Here is a 20,515-nt window from a genome sequence, read left to right as displayed (position 1 = left end):
CACTATGTATTTCCTTATAAATAGTCGTTAGTTGTAAAGGAGGGAGGGATCTTTTTCTGAGTGAGAAGCAAGTAAATAGGAGAGAGAAAATCTAGAGCAGTGGTTATTCTTGATTCCTTTATCTTTTCTTGTAAGATTGTTCAAAGATTCGTCAATAAAATTAAGATTGTTGATCTAAAATGAGTTGAATGTTAATAAAATCTTGTGAAGGGTGTAGTGTAGGATTTCCAGCAACTACAATGCTCCTCCTATGCGTAATCCAATTAGTTGTGATAAACTAAACGAATTACAAGAGGAGTTTAAATCTCAGTCATCTGAGTGTATCACCTCAAAGCATGAATTGATTCATTGCTCAATTCCTTATACTTCCTATCAAGATAGTAGTATTGTCTTCTTTTATGAAGAATCTAGGACGTCTCTTTTCATCAAAAGAGTTTCCCTTCGCAGTACTAAAAACTATCTGCAGAAACTGTTTTTTATAAGTTGGAAAACAAGAAATCAGAAACACAAATATTTTTGGGTTCTCTTGAAGTTCTTTGATACACTTATAAAGACAGTTCCTTGGGTGTTTCTCAACACTACAAGATTTAAGAGTTGTTGGAAAAAACTCTTTCTTGGTGCCATGGTGAGCAAGACATTGTTCACCTCAACACAACTTGTTTGTGTTGAAAGTGCATTCTCACCTAGAAATGCCCTACTATGTATACGGTGAAGGAAGCACAAGAATTTGAGGCACACAGATTATGTTCGGTAAGGTTGTAGAGTTCAATTGGATTATTCTAAAGGTATGTCTATAAACTTGAGCCATATTTGTGTTTTTACTTGCTTAGAGTACTTATAATGATCCATGTACCTTGCTTATCGTTCATTTCTACCTAACTTGATCTGTGTTTAAGGTTCTTATATGTGTAGGTTTGAAAATAATAGTTCGGGAGGTTTGGAATTCATGGTAGACATACCAAGTATGCATAACATCTTTTAAAATAAAACTCCAGGGGTTTAAGTTCGCAAACCCAGTTTTCAAACTGCTCAAAGTCATGAAAATTCGTTTGCAAACCCGTATGCATACTTGCCTGTAGACGTCGATATTCGGTAAGCTTGTTTTGGCCGTAATTTCTTCATCCGAACTCGGAATGACCTCATTATTTTTGCATTCTCTTTATTTTTGAATTCTCTTCAAAATAGAGATGATAAACCTTGAATTTTGATGAGTTAAGATTGGTATTTTTCCCGTCTCTTGTTTTTGAGTATTTTGCTCCGTTTCGTTGCACTTGTTCCACTTCTCTTGAACTTGGGCACTTGGATTCTTGGAGTACTACTCTTCTAAGCTAATTCGTATCTTTTACAAGAATGTTGTTGGTGAATCACAAAGAAGGAAGTTCAAGAATGGAAAGTAGTACGCAATGTTGTGGAATTCTTGAATGTTCACAATCATCCTATGTGAACTATGGTGCATGGTCGTTATTGACTATGTATGTTCTTCTTTGTTACGAAAATATTTTTATACGCCTTTGGTAGCTATTCTTAGTATAAATCCGGTCGAAAAAGATTGATTATACCCTCTAAGGACAAATCATCTTGTATGTGCATTACGAGTTTGTCTTGATGCCTAGGAAACTTCTTATGAGAGTTTATTCTTATTTTTTAGAAGGATTACTAGAGTTTGGAATAAAAATTATTGTGATTATACATAGTTATGTCCAAAGTTTTCATCTTCATTTTTTTAGGTTTCTTGGTTTTTAAATTCTAAAAATATTTGGATGATGATGTTATTGCAGTATTAATCTTTATGATTTTGTGATATTGCAATTGGTTATGGGATATGTATTGTTTGCGTTCGTGAACTTGAAGGTCCCATATGTTGTCAAAAGTAAAGTCGTTCATAAATTGGTATTCGTATTGATGAAAGGACGAATGGACTTTTGACAAATACAAAAGTTATGCCTATGCAATCATTTATTTGATGGAAAATAGGATAAAATCTTTTGTGTGACAAGGATAAAGTCTATTATGTCATTATGCAAATAGTGATGTAAAATAGAATAGATCCTTGTATGTTATCCACGGTATTGATCTTCATTGGTCCATTTTGTTATGTTTTACCGTGAAGGCTCCATTGTGTATCTTATGTTGAGCACCTTACAACTATGTCGATTTATATTGGCCTTGTTGGTTGTTCCAAGAGATGCTATATGTTGAGCATTCTTGAACTAAATTAATCATCTTGATTGGTTATTTAGTTATTTTCTCTGAAAGTCTTCTTTTGTCGAGCAAAATCTTTTGACAATTAAATTGATTGCTTCAGTGATTAGTTTGGTTGTGTATTCCAATTAGATTAATTATAGGTTCTCTTGTAATTAATCTAGTTGAGTTTTTCATATATTCCACAAGTTCTTGTGTTGAGTATATGAACGGCTATACTAATCATGTTCTATTTGTTGATGTAGTCGTATATTCCGTATGGTTTTCCTTATGTTGAGTATTTGAACGATTAAGGTAGTCATCTCCGTGTGGTTATTTTAGTCATAGCTCCGTGAGTTTTCTTATGTTGAGCACAATCAATTAAATTGATCACTTTTGTGGTTTGATTTAGTTGCGTATTCCAATTAAATTAATCATGGGTTTACTTGTGATTAATTTGGTTGAGTTTTGGATATAGAAAATCATTTCCATGGTTTTTGGTGTCCAATTAAAAATCCTTCTTTTCATTCGAAATTAAGGTCGCTCTTGTTGTTCTTTCGGGAATGACATCAGATGGGGGAGATCTCTTTTGAAATTGTGCTTAATGGTAATATCTTGTATCTTGCGGGGTGTGCGGGTGTGCAGTTGTAAGTTTAGCACCACCGTTGTTGAAGATCCGTAGCTATAACAATGAGAGAAATCGAGATTCTCGATCATTATTATATAGCGTCATAGTATCATTATGCAATTAGACTTTGATGTTACATAATGATACTATGACGCTATATAATAATGATCGAGAATCTCGATTTCTCTCATTGTTATAGCTACGGATCTTCAACTATAGTCCATTCCGAAGTTAGCTTGGAGTAGGCTAGTATCTGTAGCGGCTTAATACAGTGTGTATTCAATATGGACTAGGTCCCAGGGTTTTTCTGCATTTGCGGTTTCCTCGTTAACAAAATTTCTGGTGTCTGTGTTATTTCTTTTCCGCATTATATTTTTTATATAATTGAAATAATACAGGTTGTGTGTTAAAGATCATCAATTGGAAATCCGACCTTTGGTTGTTGATTGATATTGATTGATCCTTGGACATTGGTCTTTGGTACCGTCCAAGTTATCTCTCTTTGATAAAGACTCACAGATTTCCATTTGCTTGAGTAAAGATCAAATTGAGAGATTGAGATATAAACTCTTTGATATATCTTTTTATTGATTGATTTTAACTGTCTAGTTGGTTCTCATAAAAAGTATATTGGAGTTTGTCCATACAGATTGCTAAGCGAAATATTGGGTGGTGGTGTTAGACCCCCGCTTTTTCAGGCTCTTCTGTTTATCTTAACATAAACTCCTTCGTCGGGTTCTTAGATCTATCTTATGTTCAATCACCAAAGGTAATTGTTAAGATTTTGCAATCAATACTTTTAATCACAATGAATTGTATTGATGTCGATCTACACAACTAATCAATCCAATCTACCACAAGGATAAACCGATTATAGTAGGATCCTCTTATACCGAAACAAGTACTGTGCACACCAAAGATTATGAACCCCAAATCAGAAATATTTAATATCTTCTTTGTCTTCAAATCTTCTTAGATCTTCAATAAACACCTGCACACAACAATTTGAATCTCTTGTTATCAATCATGCACAGAACGGAGTCTGTTAACAATAAATTATCACAAGATCGTCTTTAGCACTAACAACAGGCTAAAGATCCCTGTCGAAACTTCGATCTAGTTTGAGTGAATCTTATATCAGAAGAGAAGATTCTCAAGCATAAACAAACTAGGTGCAATCAAAGTTCAACCACCGTTAGTCAATTAAATCAATCGAAAACACAAGATAAACCGCAATTATCTAGTTTCCCACCAACGGTACTCGTAGAGCTTCTCAATCCCAAATAAGACTTTAAACTGAGAGGCCATAAGAGATTTCGCCTAATTAGGTTACTCTCCTCTCCGAATAGGCGGCTACACCAGTAACAACACAACCGAGGAAGTTTGCTGTCATGAAGGATTAGTTTGCTAGAAATGCAAACTTCAAGTATTTATAGACAAGGAAGTTTGGACAATAAGGAATTTCCAAAACCGAAAATATTCTCAAAGATATTCAATACATTCCAAATTCGGTTTTCATAATTCCTGGAAATACTCTGTCCAAAATAATGACCGAAAATCTCTTTGGAAAATCTCAACTAGTAAATGCACATTACTAATTCTCATTTTCCTAAAATAAAATTAACAACCTTAGTTAAAAGATTCTTAACTTATTTATGTTTCGATCCTGGGATTTTCTTCCTGTAGCTATTAAGGAATAACTTTGAACAATAAAAGATAAACATTATTGTATGTGTTCAAAGTAGGCCGACATCCTTACTTTGTAAGTCCTCTTTCATACTTACAACCTTGAAACCGATTTGCCACACTTCCAAACAAGTTTAGAATTGGTTCTTCTTACTTTCAAGAACTAAGCGATTGATTAAGAAACACTCAATCACAAATCAAGGGTTTAACGGTTCTACCTGAAAAAGCGGGGGTCTAACAACACCACCCAATATTTCGCTTAGCAATCTGTATGGACAAACTCCAATATACTTTTTATGAGAATCAACTAGACAGTTAGACTCAATCAATAAAAAGATATATCAAAGAGTTTATATCTCAATCTCTCGATTTGATATTTACTCAAGCAAACGGAAATCTGCGAGTCTTTATCAAAGAGAGATAACTTGGACGGTACCAAAGACCAATGTCCAAGGATCGATCTATATCAATCAACAACCAAAGGTTGGATTTCCAATTGATGATCTTTAACGCACAACCTATATTATTTCAATTATATAAAATATAATGCGGAAAAAAAATAACACAGAGACCAGAAGTTTTGTTAACGAGGAAACTGCAAATGCAGAAAAACCCTGGGACCTAGTCCAGATTGAATACACACTGTATTAAGCCGCTACAGATACTAGCCTACTCCAAGCTAACTTCGGACTGGACTATAGTTGAACCCCAATCAGTCTCCTACTAATTCAAGGTACAGTTGTACTCCTACGCCTCTGATCTCAGCAGGATACTGCGCACTTGATTCCCTTAGCTGATCTCACCCACAACTAAGAGTTGCTGCAACCCAAAATCGCAGACTTGATAATAAACAAATCTGTCTCACACAGAAAAGTCTATCAAAGGATAAATCTGTCTCCCACAGAAAAACCCTAGGTTTTGTTCCGTCTTAAGATATAAAATCAAGGTGAACATGAACCAATAGATAATTTGGTCTTATATTCCCAAAGAACATCCTAGATTAATCAATCACCTCTCAACAATCCTTCTTGACTACACAAGCGTTTGTCGAGGAATCACAAACAGTGAGACGAAGATGTTTTTGACTTCTTTATCTTGCCTATCGGAGAACTCTCACGATTTCAAGCCAATCAAAGATTGTACTCGTACGATAGAAGATGCAAGATCAGATCACACAACTACGATAAAAGTAGTATCGGTCTGGCTTCACAATCCCAATGAAGTCCTTAAGTCATTAACCTGGTTTTAGAGAAGAAAACCAAAGGTTAAAGGAGAATCGACTCTAGAGAGCGCACTAGTATCACACAGACGTGTGGGGATAGTTTTGCACAATGCTAGATGTCTCCTTTATATAGCCTTCAAATCAGGGTTTTGCCTTAGTTACAAAGCAATCCATATTCACCGTTAGATGAAAACCTGATTTAGATTCAAGCTAATATTTCTCAAACATTAGATCGAAAACTTATCTTGTCACACACACTTGGGTAGACGTTTACTGGGTTTGTGAAAACCATGCCCGAACGTGTAGGTGTATGTTGGTTCAACATAGTAACCCAAAAGGTTAACCATATGAGAAATTCATATTAACCTAGTTCTTCTTCACCATAAATAGTTCAATTGACTCAATGAACTAGTTAGAGAGTTGTTCAATTGCTATGAGATCTTATGTAACTACACAAGACACAATTGAAACAAAGATGATTCGATTCGATGAATCGGCTCATGAACTTTATAGTCACGGTTTGCATAAAGCATTCCTTAATAATTTAAGTTTCATGTTCAGAGCACATCTTTAGATCATAACCACTTAAGATCACATACAAGTTCGCGGACTTAAGGCAACCGGCAGAGCTTTCCAAACTCAGCAGAAAATATCGGCAAAGAGACTTCCACCAGTTTGCGGACTAGGTTCGCGGACTAAACACGCAAACGAGTTTTTGGAAAATCCCAGCAGAAATTCTCGGCAAGAGAACTTCCGTCAGTTCGCGGACTTGGCAAAGCCAATTCCTCCGATTTCTCTCAATCACCAAAGTTCGGAAACTTCGGATTAAGGAATACATGGTTATGTAATCTAAACTCCCATTCCAATCATTGAGACATTCTCAGAGGACGTTATATAGCCGTTATTCACAGACCGTTTCACGTTAGATCAATTCTCAAAGTAATTGAAACTTTTCATGACTTTCGTCACTAGGTGAAGATAAACTTGATCAAAGCGAAACGCTTTACCAACACACGATTTCGAGAAAAAGATAAGTAGTGAATACTCAGCTCAAAATGTCAAATGTGTATGATCCAATCTATATAGCATACGACTTTTGTCTCATAAGAAGTAGGAGATAGAATAGATAGACTTTTGAGTGATAGATAAGTTCAAGTCTCCACATAACTTTTTGTTGATGAAGTTCCACGGTTCCTTGAGTAGATCTTCGTCGTTGTATGATGAATCGCCATGAAGTCCTTGAGCTCAACTATACTTTTCTATCCTAGTCCGAGACTTAGCTATAATAGACTAGAAATCAAGACTCATAGTTTTGATCACTAACATTGACAAACATGCTTGATATAGCAACGCATGCAGGGTCGACCGAGCTATGCTCTAACAATCTCCCCCTTTGTCAATTTTAGTGACAAAACTATTAATACATATAGAATACAAAAAAGATAAACTTTAGTGGCTCCTATTCCATAGTCTAATCTTCAACGTTCGTTGAAATCTTCGTCCTTCCAAGTACTCCAATGATCCCAAAGGTTGTAAGTTTAGCACCACTGTTGTTGAAGATCCATAGCTATAACAATGAGAGAAATTGAGATTCTCGATCATTATTATACAATGTCATAGTATCATTATGTAACATCAAAGTCCAATTGCATCACGACTTTAACAACAATACTATGGTGATATGTATCACTCCCCCTTAGTCAATACTCAATCTCGATCATGGAAACCACTCCCCCTTACACAATGATCCGAAAACCATATGTATTTGTAGTGTGAACTACATTATTTCTCCCCCTTTTTGTCAATAAAATTGGCAAAGGTAAAAGAACGGGATCATAATGAAATTTCACAAGAGACATTTCATAGACTAAAAGAAAAAATACATACCAACTTAATTTAGATGCAATCATAAAGCCGAAGCTAAATGCATTCATCAAGGAGTTTTAAGATACAAGATAACCCCTATAAAATTCCACAGCCGCACACCCCGCAAGATATTACCATTAAGCACAAGTTCAAAATAACTCTCCCCCATTTGATGTCATTCCCGAAAGAACAACAAGAGCGACCTTAATTTCGAAAGAAAAGAAGGATTTTTTAATTGGACACCAAAAACCATGGAAATGATTTTTTATATCCAAAACTCAACCAAATTAATCACAAGTAAACCCATGATTAATTTAATCGGAATACGCAACTAAATCAAACCACAAAAGTTATCAATTTAATTGATTGTGCTCAACATAAGAAAACTCACTGAGCTACGACTAAGATAACCACGCGGAGATGACTACCTTAATCGTTCAAATACTCAACATAAGGAAAACCTTATGGAATATACGACTAAATCAACCAATAGAACATGATTAGTATATCCGTTCATATACTCAACACAAGAACTTGTGGAATATATGAAAAACTCAACTAGATTAATTACAAGAGAATCTATAATTAATCTAATTGGAATACACAACCAAACTAATCACCGAGGCAATCAATTTAATTGTCAAAATATTTTTCTCGATAAAAGAAGACTTTCGGAGCAAATAACTAAATAACCAATCAAGATGATTAATTTAGTTCAAGAATGCTCAACATATAACATCTCATGGAACAACCAACAAGGCCAATATTAATCGACATAGTTGTAAGGTGCTCAACATAAGATACACAATGGAGCCTACACGGTAAAACATAACAAAATGGATCAATGAAGATCAATACCGTGGATAACATACAAGGATCTATTCTATTTTCCATCACTATTTGCATAACGACATAATAGACTTTATCCTTGTCAAACAAAAGATTCATCCTATTTTCCATCAAATAAATGACTACATAGGCATAACTTTTGTAATTGTGAAAAGTCCATTAGTCCTTTCATCAATACGAATATCAATTTGTGAACGACTTTACTTTTGACACAATATGGGACCTTCAAGTTCACGGACGCAAACAATATGTATCCCATAAAAATATTGCAATACTTCAAAACAGATTAATATTGCATTAATATCATCCTCCAAATATTTTTAGAATTTAAAACCAATAAACCTAAAAAACAAACATAAGAAGATGAAAACAAAGATAACTATGTGTAGTCACAATCGTCGCTATTCATAACGTTAGTTATTCTTCCAACTAATCCAAAAAGAAGATTTACTAGGTATTTATACCTTTTAACAATCATTTCACTCACCTTGAATAATATTCTCGTGTTCTCTATATTCTTCAAGCTCATCTTCGATTAGGTCAATACTGGATTCAAGACTATCCATTTTCTCCTCAAGTCTTTTGGAAGAAACTTCAAGTTTATTTTTCAGAGCACGAACTTATTCCAAGACGAGATTCATGGTTAAAGAAAGCTTATCAAACTGAGAGACAGTAGGGTTCTCATTAGAATAAGAGACATGTTTGTCGTAGCACGTCTCATTGTCAGAAGAATCGAAATGAATCCTTTTTGAAGGAAAAAGAACTGTCCATACATCAATTTCTTTACTAAAAAGACTAAAGGAGGACATGATAAAGAAGATGAAATGAGAGTGCTGAAGAGGTAGAGCTTATAAAAGGAATACAAGTGTAGAATTCCCAGAAACACCCTTTTTACCAAACCCTAACAGAAGTTGGTTATCCAAAAAGCTGAAGCCGTTTACGAACAAGACTTGGTAAAAGCACAAACAAAAAATAACAAGATTATATTGCAGTCCTCTTGTATATCATGATTCTTGTATAAGAGGAAGAAAATACAAGAATCATTTTTCAACAAGATTACTGAGCATAAGGCCTCCAATCCAAGGTTGGACTGGGATAATCTTTGCAAAGAGAGAACCACTCATTCCACTAGGTTTCTGCTTATATATTTGAAAAGGATAGTTATGAAGAACTTTCCTATCCATTGTAATCATAGCTTTAAAAAAACTTGACTGCAGATCTTTGCAAATCCTGCACCATTTTTTGAATACACCTTTTGATGAAAGGTAGACTTCCTTTTCTTTTTCTGCATATAATGGTTAGTCGGGCAGGACCGTTTTTGATTTATCGTGCTAAGATGATCCTGAGATGAACTCAAATAAACAGAGAGATTTTGTAGAGCCTTCTCCGAAAACCTTCTGGAGTTCAACACAAAATCATGAGAGGTTTGCTGACCCCACTCATGAGACACAGACAGACATGTCATGAAGGAATTATGAGAATGATTTTCAGCAAAAATACTGTGAGAGCAATCATATATTTTCTCAGGAAAATAATCAAGAGTATTCATCCATTCTTTAGTTATCTCTCTTACCTCAGTTTCTGGATCTTTCGAAGTGACCTGAACACTTTTATAGCACGTGAGACCAGTTTCATTTCTACGGATTTTCTGGATATTCTTATCCTTTACATTGACTAACAGAGTTTCTTTTTGAGACTTTCTTTTACTACGTCTGAGTATTTTCTTACGTTTCTGTATAAACACATACAACGTAGAAATAAAGAAATTCTCACTTTTCTTATTCGTCAATTTAGGACGACAATTACAATCAGGAGAAGTGACGTGATTGCTAGACAATAGATGGTCACCTCTTGACATGTATTCGCGATCGAAAATTCTAAGTTTTCCGACAAGTGTGTTTAGCGAAAGAGTATTAAGGTTATTTCCCTCAACGATGGCATGTTTTTTGGACTCGTATCTGGATGGCAGCGATCGGAGGATTTTCATCACAATTTCTTTTTCAGGAATGGTCTTACCCAATGCACATGATGTATTAACAATTTCAGACAGTTTGTGATAAAAATTGTGAAACGATTCTTCTTCTGCCATATAAAGGTTTTCCCATTCAGAATTAAGGTTTTGAAGCCTAGCTTCCATTTCACTGGGGTTACCTTCAAATACGCTTTCCAAAGTATCCCAAGCTTCTTTAGATGTCGTGCACAAGGCCACATGATGTCGAAAATTTGGGGTAATAGCATGCAGGATGACGTTTAGCCCGTCGGAGTTTTGCCTTGTAGCAATTAACTCGGCAGCTTATACATAAGAAATTCTTTAGGTACAAATGCATCTCTTTCCATAACAACGGGAGTTTCATATCCATTCACAACATAGATCCATGATTGGAAGTCACGCGACTGAAGAAGTGTGCGCATAACAACTTTCCACCATAGATAGTTTGAGCCATCGAAGACTGGTGGTACGTTTACATAGATAACACTTCCGTCCATAGAGTCAGATCGCTACAAACACGGACTTGTTAGGTCTTAAACGTGTTTGCCTGCTTTGATACCAATTGAAAAAGCGGGGGTCTAACAACACCACCCAATATATCGCTTAGCAATCTGTATGGACAAACTTCAATATACTTTTTATGAGAATCAACTAGACAGTTAGACTCAATCAATAAAAAGATATATCAAAGAGTTTATATCTCAATATCTCGATTTGATCTTTACTCAAGCAAACGGAAATCTGCGAGTCTTTATCAAAGAGAGATAACTTGGACGGTACCAAAGACCAATGTCCAAGGATCAATCAATATCAATCAACAACCAAAGGTTGGATTTCCAATTGATGATCTTTAACGCACAACATGTATTATTTCAATTATATAAAATATAATGCGGAAAAGAAATAACACAGACACCAGAAGTTTTGTTAACGAGGAAACCGCAAATGCAGAAAAACCCCGGGACCTAGTCCAGATTGAATACACACTGTATTAAGCCGCTACAGACACTAGCCTACTCCAAGCTAACTTCGGACTGGACTATAGTTGAACCCCAATCAGTCTCCCACTAATTCAAGGTACAGTTGTACTCCTATGCCTCTGATCCCAGCAGGATACTGCGCACTTGATTCCCTTAGCTGATCTCACCCACAACTAAGGGTTGCTGCAACCCAAAATTGCAGACTTGATAATAAACAAATCTTTCTCACACAGAAAAGTCTATCAAAGGATAAATCTGTCTCCCACAGAAAAACCCTAGGTTTTGTTCCGTCTTAAGATATAAAATCAAGGTGAACATGAACCAATTGATAATCCGGTCATATATTCCCGAAGAACAGCCTAGATTAATCAATCACCTCTAAACAATCCTTCTTTACTACACAAGCGGTTTGTCGAGGAATCAAAAATAGTGAGACGAAGATGTTTGTGACTTCTTTATCTTGCCTATCGGAGAACTCTCACGATCTCGATCCAATCAACTACGATAAAAGTAGTATCGATCTGACTTCACAATCCCAATGAAGTCTTTAAGTCGTTAACCTGGTTTTAGAGAAGAAAACCAAAGGTTAAAAGAGAATCGACTCTAACGAGCGCACTAGTATCACACAAACGTGTGGGGATTAGTTTTGCACAATGCTAGATGTCTCCTTTATATAGCCTTCAAATCAGGGTTTTGCCTTAGTTACAAAGCAATCCATATTCACCGTTAGATGAAAACCTGATTTAGATTAAAGCTAATATTTCTCAACCATTAGATCGAAAACTTAGCTTGTCACACACACTTGGGTAGACGTTTACTGGGTTTGTGAAAACCATGCCCGAACATGTAGGTGTATGTTGGTTCAACATAGTAACCCAAAAGGTTAACCATATGAGAAATTCATATTAACCTAGTTCTTCTTCACCATAAATAGTTCAATTGACTCAAATGAACTAGTTAGAGAGTTGTTCAATTGCTATGAGATCTTATGTAACTACACAAGACACAATTGAAACAAAGATGATTCAATTTGATGAATCGGCTCATGAACTTTATAGCCACGGTTTTCATAAAGCATTCCTTAGTAATTTAAGTTTCATGTTCAGTGCACATCTTTAGATCATAACCACTTAAGCTCTCAAACAAGTTCGCGTACTTAAGGCAACCGGCAGAGTTTTCCAAACTCAGCAGAAAATCTCGGCAAAGAGACTTCTGCCAGTTCGCGGACTAGGTTCGCGGACTGAGTTCGCGGACTAAAAACGTAAACGAGTTTTTGGAAAATCCCAGCAGAAATTCTTGGCAAGAGAACTTCCGTCAGTTCGCGGACTAAGTTGGCAAACTGAGTTCGCGGACTTGGCTAAGCCATTTCCTCCGGTTTCTCTCAATCAACAAAGTTCGAAAACTTCGGATTAAGGAATACATGGTTATGTAATCTAAACTATCATTCCAATCATTGAGACATTCTCAGAGGACGTTATATAGCCGTTATTCACAGACCGTTTCACGTCAGAGCAATTCTCAAAGTAATTGAAAATTTTCATGACTTTCGTCACTAGGTGAAGATAAACTTGATCAAAGCGAAACGCTTTACCAACACATGATTTCGAGAAAAAGATAAGTAGTAAATACTCAGCTCGAAATTTCAAATGTGTATGACCCAGTCTATATAGCATACGACTTTTTGTCTTTTAAGAAGTAGGAGATAGAATAGATAGACTTTTGAGTGATAGATAAGATCAAATCTCCACATACCTTTTTTTTGATGAAGTTCCACGATTCCTTGAATAGACCTTCGTCGTTGTATGATGAATCACCATGAAGTCCTTGAGCTCAACTACACTTTTCTATCCTAGTCCGAGACTTAGCTATAATAGACTAGAAATCAAGACTCGTAATTTTTATCACTAACATTGACAAACATGCGAGGTCGACCGAGCTATGCTCTAACACTACCAAAACAAGTTTCGGTTATACCTCCATGTGAGTACTGTGCATAGTCACACTAGCTTTCCAAAATTCAGTTGACTAGGTACTAGGATCGGTTCCCCACATATATATGGTATCTAACTTATATGTGTTTCACATGTCCATAGGATCGGTTCCCCTTTGCCTAAAAACGTGTTGCACATGTCCATAGGACTGATTCCCCTTTCTGCTACAAAGTTGTTGCACCTCATACAAGGATCGATCCCCATTTGTAATGTGTTACACCTCTCCATAGGATCGGTTCCCCTTTACCCAGATTTGGTTCAACAAAACACAAACTCGATCATACCATGTCAGGTGATTAATTAAGATCGATTTCACTAATAAAAGTCATACCAATACATAAGTCATACCTTTGTGAATAGGTTTACCAAGAAAACAAACAAGTCGTGAGCGGTTATACTAAATCACACATATTGGATGTTCACAAGATATGCAATGAATAACAATCCCAATAACGCCTGGCGATTTCCTTTTCGATTCATAAACAAGTTTTATGAACTTACTTCCTTAAAACACATGTAAAACATTGTTTCCTAGGAGAAATCCTCACCTCATACCCATACATAATCACAATAGCATTTAAACGATTATGTTGATGTCTTATCTACAAAGTTTAATGGTTAAGAAATAAACTTCATATTGTATTCCTTAATACTATGTCTATCTAGAGTGTTCATGCTTCGCAGTTTTGTTTTCAATATGCACAACTTGAAAGATACGTTAGGGAATGAAATAGTTCAAGTCAAATATCACTAAACTCAAGTGGAAGGATGATGTTGTCGTTGTAGCTTCTTACTTCTTCACTTCTTCAAGTCTTCGCAATACTTGTAATGTCTCATATCCTAATACTTTCAAGCTAACCTATACGAAGTTGACTCTAGTACATAATCAAGCGACTCTTAAAATGAGTTTTGATTCACTAAAATATGACAACCAAACTTGACATACCAACGCTTGGTGGGTTCAACCGAGCTATGGTCTAACAGCACACGTTTAGGTACGGTTACCCATATCTAAATGAAGGCACATTTCATTTGCGTATAACAAGCTAAGTTCAATCTAACGATTGAAAGATATTAGCTTGAATCTAATCAGGTTTTCATCTAACGGTGAATATTGAATGTTTTGCAAACCCTGATTTGAAGACTATATAAGGGAGAACTCTAGCAACTGGGAAACCTAATCCCCCACACCTCATGTGTGATACTAGTTGCGGCTAGAGTCGATTCTCCTTCAACCTAGGTTTTTCTAAAACCATTATTAGGTTAACGACTTGAAGACTTCATTGGGATTATGAATCCAAACCCAAATATTTTCTCTGTAGTTGCGTTTTTGATCTTACTTTGTTCTATCGTATTTAATACTATCTTCTCTAAGACTTTCTCGAGATTCAATCTCCGATAGGTAAGATAAAAAGTAGTCACAAAAATCTTCGTCTCATCGTTTGTGATTCCACAATATCTTGTTTCACTACCATACGATTAAGATTATTGTGAGGTGATTGATATTATTAGGCTGTTTTTCGGGAATATAAGTCCGGTGTATCAATTGGTTTCTGTTCACCTTGATTTATCAAAAGATGGAACAAAAACTTGTAGGTATTTCTGTGGGAGATAGATTTATCTATTCAATAGACTTTTCTGTGTGAGACAGATTTGTTTATCAAGTCTTCGACTTTGGGTCGTAGCAACTCTAAGTTGTGGGTGAGATCAACTAAGGGAATCAAGTGCATAGAAACTTGTTGGGATTCAGAGGCGTAAGGAACGCGACTGTACCTTAATCAGTGTGAGATTGGTTAGGGCTCAAATACATTCCAGTCTGAAGTTAACTTGAAGTAGGCTAGAGTCTGTAGCGGCTTAATACAGTGTAGTGTTCAAATCTGGACTAGGTCCCGGGGTTTTTCTGCCTTTGCGGTTTCCTCGTTAACAAAATTTCTGGTGTTCGTGTTATTTCTTTTCCGTATTATATTTTTATATAATTGAAATATCACAGGTTGTGCGTAGTTCACTCAATTAGATAATCCAACCTTTGATTGATGATATAAATTGATTGACACTTGGATATTGGTCTTGGTACAATCCAAGTTATTTCTCTTATTGATCAGGCTCACAGATTTCTATCTGTTCGATTGCAGATTGATTTGAGAAATAAAGATATAATCTTGGATGTATTTTCCTTGATTAAGTATGACTGTCTCGTTGATTTCTCTTAGAAATATTTGAGTTAGTTCATACAGATTGCCTAAACGAAATATTGGGTGTGGTTGTTAGACCCCCGCTTTTTCAATTGGTATAAGAGCATGAAAACACGTTTAAGACCTTATAAGTCTGTGTTTGTAGCAATCCGAATATATGGACAGAAGATTAGCTCATTCTTACGCATACAAAAATGTCTTCTAAAGTTTTTGATTATGCCAAATGTCTTGGGCTTACCTCAAAGGATAACACCTTAGCTGATTCTTCCGAATGACACTTGACACGATGTCGGGAGCTGAAATTGAACTCACCAGAACTTTAAAAAAATATGCTGAGATTATTGAATTTCAAGGTTCCAAGTTAAATTATCTTGAAGAAAAACATGCTCATCTCATTGATGAACTTGAGAAGTCCCTGGATCTAGAACGAGAACTCTACAGTATCGTTGAGTCCTTCTTTAACAATATCGAAAATCTTGTTCAAGAAACTACTCTACGTCGTGAAAATATTTGTGTTCTTGGAGATATTGTTAAAGAAGATTCGGTTAGAGAAAAACGTTTGATCGAGAATCATTCATCAAATCTGAACAACATTCGTGTTGAAAAAGAGAAATTGGTTGCTTCACTTCTTTTAGCCCAGGAGCAGTGCAAATCCTTGGAAAAGGAAATCTCTGTTATAATGAGTAAACCTTCTTTTGTGTCAATCGCTAATTATCATTTGGGATTACAATACACAAAGAAAATTACTCCAAAAGAAGCATCTACTAAGAAAGGTTCTCATGACCAGCAGTCTTCTAATAGTGCTTCTAATTTAAAACGGGTTCCTTCCGATGTTTCTCTTCCACAAACCTGTTCCTTCTGTGGGAAAAGAAATTGTTAGAGAATTTCTCGGTCGAACTCACATGCGTTGATATCTCAAGCATGTTTGTGAATGTTAGTGATCAAAAATATAAGTCTTGTTTCTAGTCAACTATAGCTAAGGTCTCGGACTAGGATAGAAAGTGTAGTTGAGCTCAAGAACTCCATGGCAATCATCATACAAGACGAAGGACTACTCAAGGAACCGGTGGATCTTCATCGACTAAAAGGTATGTGGAGACTTGAACTTATATATAACTCAAAAGTCTATTTATATCATATCTTGATACAAAAGTCGTTTTGCTATATAGACTTAGATTATACACATTTGTTATTTCGATCCGAGTTTATCTCGCCTATCTATTTATCGAAATATGTGTTGGTAAGCCTTCGCTTTAGCCAAGTTCATCTTTACCTAATGACAAAAGTCATGACAAGTTTCAATCACTTTGAAAATTGCTTACTTTGACGAAAAATAGTTTGTGAATAACAACTATAGAATATCAACGTCCTTTAAGAATGTTTCAATAATTGAAATGAGATTTTAGATTATGTAACCATTGGAGGATATAAGCATTGTTGTGGAAACACATATATGTATAAATCCTTATTCCTTGAACCGAAGTTTGCGAACTTTGTTGATCAAGAGAACCGGAATGGTGGCGTGAGCCAAGTTCGCGAACTGGCGGAAGTTCTCGTCCCGAGAAATTCTGCTGGAGTTTGTGAACTCCGTACGGGAACTTAAGTCCGCGAACTTGAGTAGGTTATATCTAAAAACGATGTTTGTGAACTTATTCTTATATAAACTAAGGAATGCAAATTGCAAACCGTGGCTATATAGTTCACGAACCGATTCGAGTGAATCAAATCGTTTTTTCTTCAATTGTGTCTTGTGTAGTTACGTAAGATTTCCTTGCAATTGAACAACTCTCTAACTAGTTCATTTGAGTCACTTGAACTAGTTATGGTGAAGAAGAATATGGTTGATATGAAAGTGATCATATGGCTAACCATTTGGTTGACTATTGTTGAACCAAAAAATGTACAAGTTTGGGTACGGTTACGCAAGCCTAGAAACATGCATTTCATTTGTGTGTAACAAGCTAGTTTTCGATCTAACGGTTGAAAGATATTAGCTTGAATCTAATCAGGTTTTCATCTAATGGTGAATATTGAATGCTTTGTTACCAAGCTAACATTAATTGGAAACCCTGATTTGAAAGACTATATAAGGGAGAACTCTAGCAACTGGGAAACCTAATCCCCACACCTTCTGTGTGATACTAGTTGTGCTAAGCTAGAGTCGATTCTCCTTTAACCTTTGGTTTCTTCTTCTAAACCAGGTTAACGACTTAAAGACTTCATTGGGATTGTGAAGCCAGACCGATACTACTTTCTTGTAGTTGTGTGATCTGGTCTTGTTGTTTCAATCGTACGAGTACAATTTTAATAATTGGCTTGAGATTGGTATCTCCGATAGGCAAGATATAAAAGAAATCACAAACACTTTGTCTCATCTTTTGTGATTCCGCAATATCTTTTTTCGCTGCGTCGATTAAGATTATTGTGAGGTGATTGATAATACTAGGCTGTTCTTCGGGAATATAATCCGGTTTATGAATTGGTTCCTATTCATCTTGATTTATCATAAGACGGAAGAAAACTCGTAGGTATATTCGTGGGAGATGGATTTATCTATTACCGTAGACTTTTCTGTGTGATATAAATTTGTTTATTAAAGTCTTCGACTTTGGGTCGTAGCAACTCTTAGTTGTGAGTGAGATCAGCTAAGGGAATCAAGTACGTAGCATCCTGCTGGGATCAGAGACGTGGGAGCATGACTATACCTTGGATCAGTGTGAGATTGATTGGGGTTCAACTACAGTCCAGAACGAAGTTAATTTGGAGTAGGATAGTGTCCGTAGCGGCTTAATACAGTGTGTGTTCAATCTGGACTAGGTCCCGGGGTTTTTCCACATTTGCGGTTTCCTCGTTAACAAAATTCTGGTGTCTGTGTTATTTCTTTTCTGCATTATATTTTGTTATATAATTGAAATATCACAGGTTGTGCGTTGTTCAATCAATTAGAATATCGACCTTTTGGTTGTTGATTTAAATTGATTGACACTTGGATATTGGTCTTTGGTACCATCCAAGTTATCTCTCTAGTATTTGATAAAGACTCGCAGATTTCTATTTGCTTGAGTATATATCAAATCGAGATATTGAGATATAAACTCTTTGATATACTTTTTATCTAGATTGAGTCTGACTGTCTAGTTGATTCTCTAGAAAGTATATTGGAGTTTGTCCATACATATCGCTAAGCGAAATATTGGGTGTGGTTGTTGTACCCCCACTTTTTCAATTGGTATCAGAGCAGGAAAACACGTTCAAGACCTCAAAAGTCTGTGTTTGTGGCGATCTGACTCTATGGACAAGAGTACTATCTCTGATAAACGCGTCGCCAGAAATAAGGGATCTGTCTTGTCTAATTCTATTAAAGAGAAAGTTTATTCATTCTCGAATATGGACAAATCTTGTGTTCAAACAAGACATAAAGGCTCTGACATGAGTATTTTCGATTACCCTCCAAAAGAGTCTATCTCTCCAAATGAACGGGAAACAGCTGAAGAGAGTGCCTTGATTCTAAATCTTGCTAGAATCCAAGATGATAGATTTAATCGGTTAAAACACCATGTCGATGTTCTGCTTGGTGTAATAAGGGACTGCAATTTCAAAGAAAATACTGAAGATCACTCTTCACGTATGATTCTCGAGGCAAGCCTCAAAAAGGATGCTTTGGAAATAGAACATCGCTTGAGTAAACTCTCTATTCAAGGATGCTCTAAGCAGTCTAATATACCAAGTACTTCTGCTACGCCCGAAAACGTTCCAGCTCCAGAAGTAAAATCGGAATCCCTTCCGTCAAAAAGAATGTGTCTGAATTTCCCATTGATCAAGGATGTTCCACATCACATGGAAGGAAGAAATCTTCTAACGAGGTTGTTAAGACTACTTTGTCTAATCACTCTTGTGATTAGAAAGTATGCCTCTTTTGCAATGCAAAAGGCTCTGCTAAACAAAACAGAAACTCTAGGTTGAATAAGACCTTTGTGGTTCAACTTAAACACACCTTAGACTTAATTCTCAAAGGTGTAACTGAAATTCGTATGTCTAAGCCAGTTGGTTTTCATACTTACCCTGTGTATGTTACCAGGAAGGTCGATTCAATGAGTTCCTCAAATGTCTTGAAGAAGAATAGAAGTCTTAACAAGAATGTCCTAAGAGAAGATCAAGTTGATTCCTCTGGAAACCACATTACCCTTGATGTGAATGAAATCCCAGAAGAAATAAGAAAAATTGATGATATGAGAAATAACTTGATGGAGATAATTGAAGGATATAAAGAAATTTTCGACAGGTTGTCATCCTCCTCAAGTCAAAAATCTTCTGGTAAGAACTCTAACTATGTCTCGTATTTTGATGACAGTAAGTTTTATGATAATTTCTCACATTAAAAGGGATCTCTCTAGATTCAGAAGGAAAAAGAGACTCGATCATAAACACAGTTCTTTTAATGAGCTCAGAGCTCATACTTGTGATAATTAATCACAAGGGTTAAGAACTTGCTCATAAAAATCATGTTGAGCAAAATGTGTAAAAATCAGGTATACTCTGGCATTTTGGTGTTCTGCTTAGTTGAGTTATTCTCTTATCGTTTTTAGCTAAACTAGTGTTTGCAGACGATAATGCCTAAATAGTATTTGTGTGTCTAGTATCGTTTATCTCTTTTATCTATGTGGTCTGCTACACTTGTGCTATAAATTACTCCTATATGGAATTTATTGAGCCATTTATGATTTTTCATGTAGCGAAAAGACTTTTTGCCTTAAAGTTTTTTCCTTGGGTCGGGTTGTGTTCGTACGGGTATCTGTTACTAATACGAATCAATTCTTAGTAACCCTAAAGGTCTTCTTCCCTAAGAAATCATATAAATACCAAACCTCTTAGTCATATTTGCGTACTTCAGGTTATTTTGGTTTGTCAAGAATGTCTTCCTCTTCACGAG

Source organism: Papaver somniferum, chromosome 1 (assembly GCF_003573695.1).
Source record: "Papaver somniferum cultivar HN1 chromosome 1, ASM357369v1, whole genome shotgun sequence".
Classification (NCBI taxonomy): Eukaryota; Viridiplantae; Streptophyta; class Magnoliopsida; order Ranunculales; family Papaveraceae; genus Papaver; species Papaver somniferum.
Note: the sequence above shows the minus strand (reverse complement) of the source record.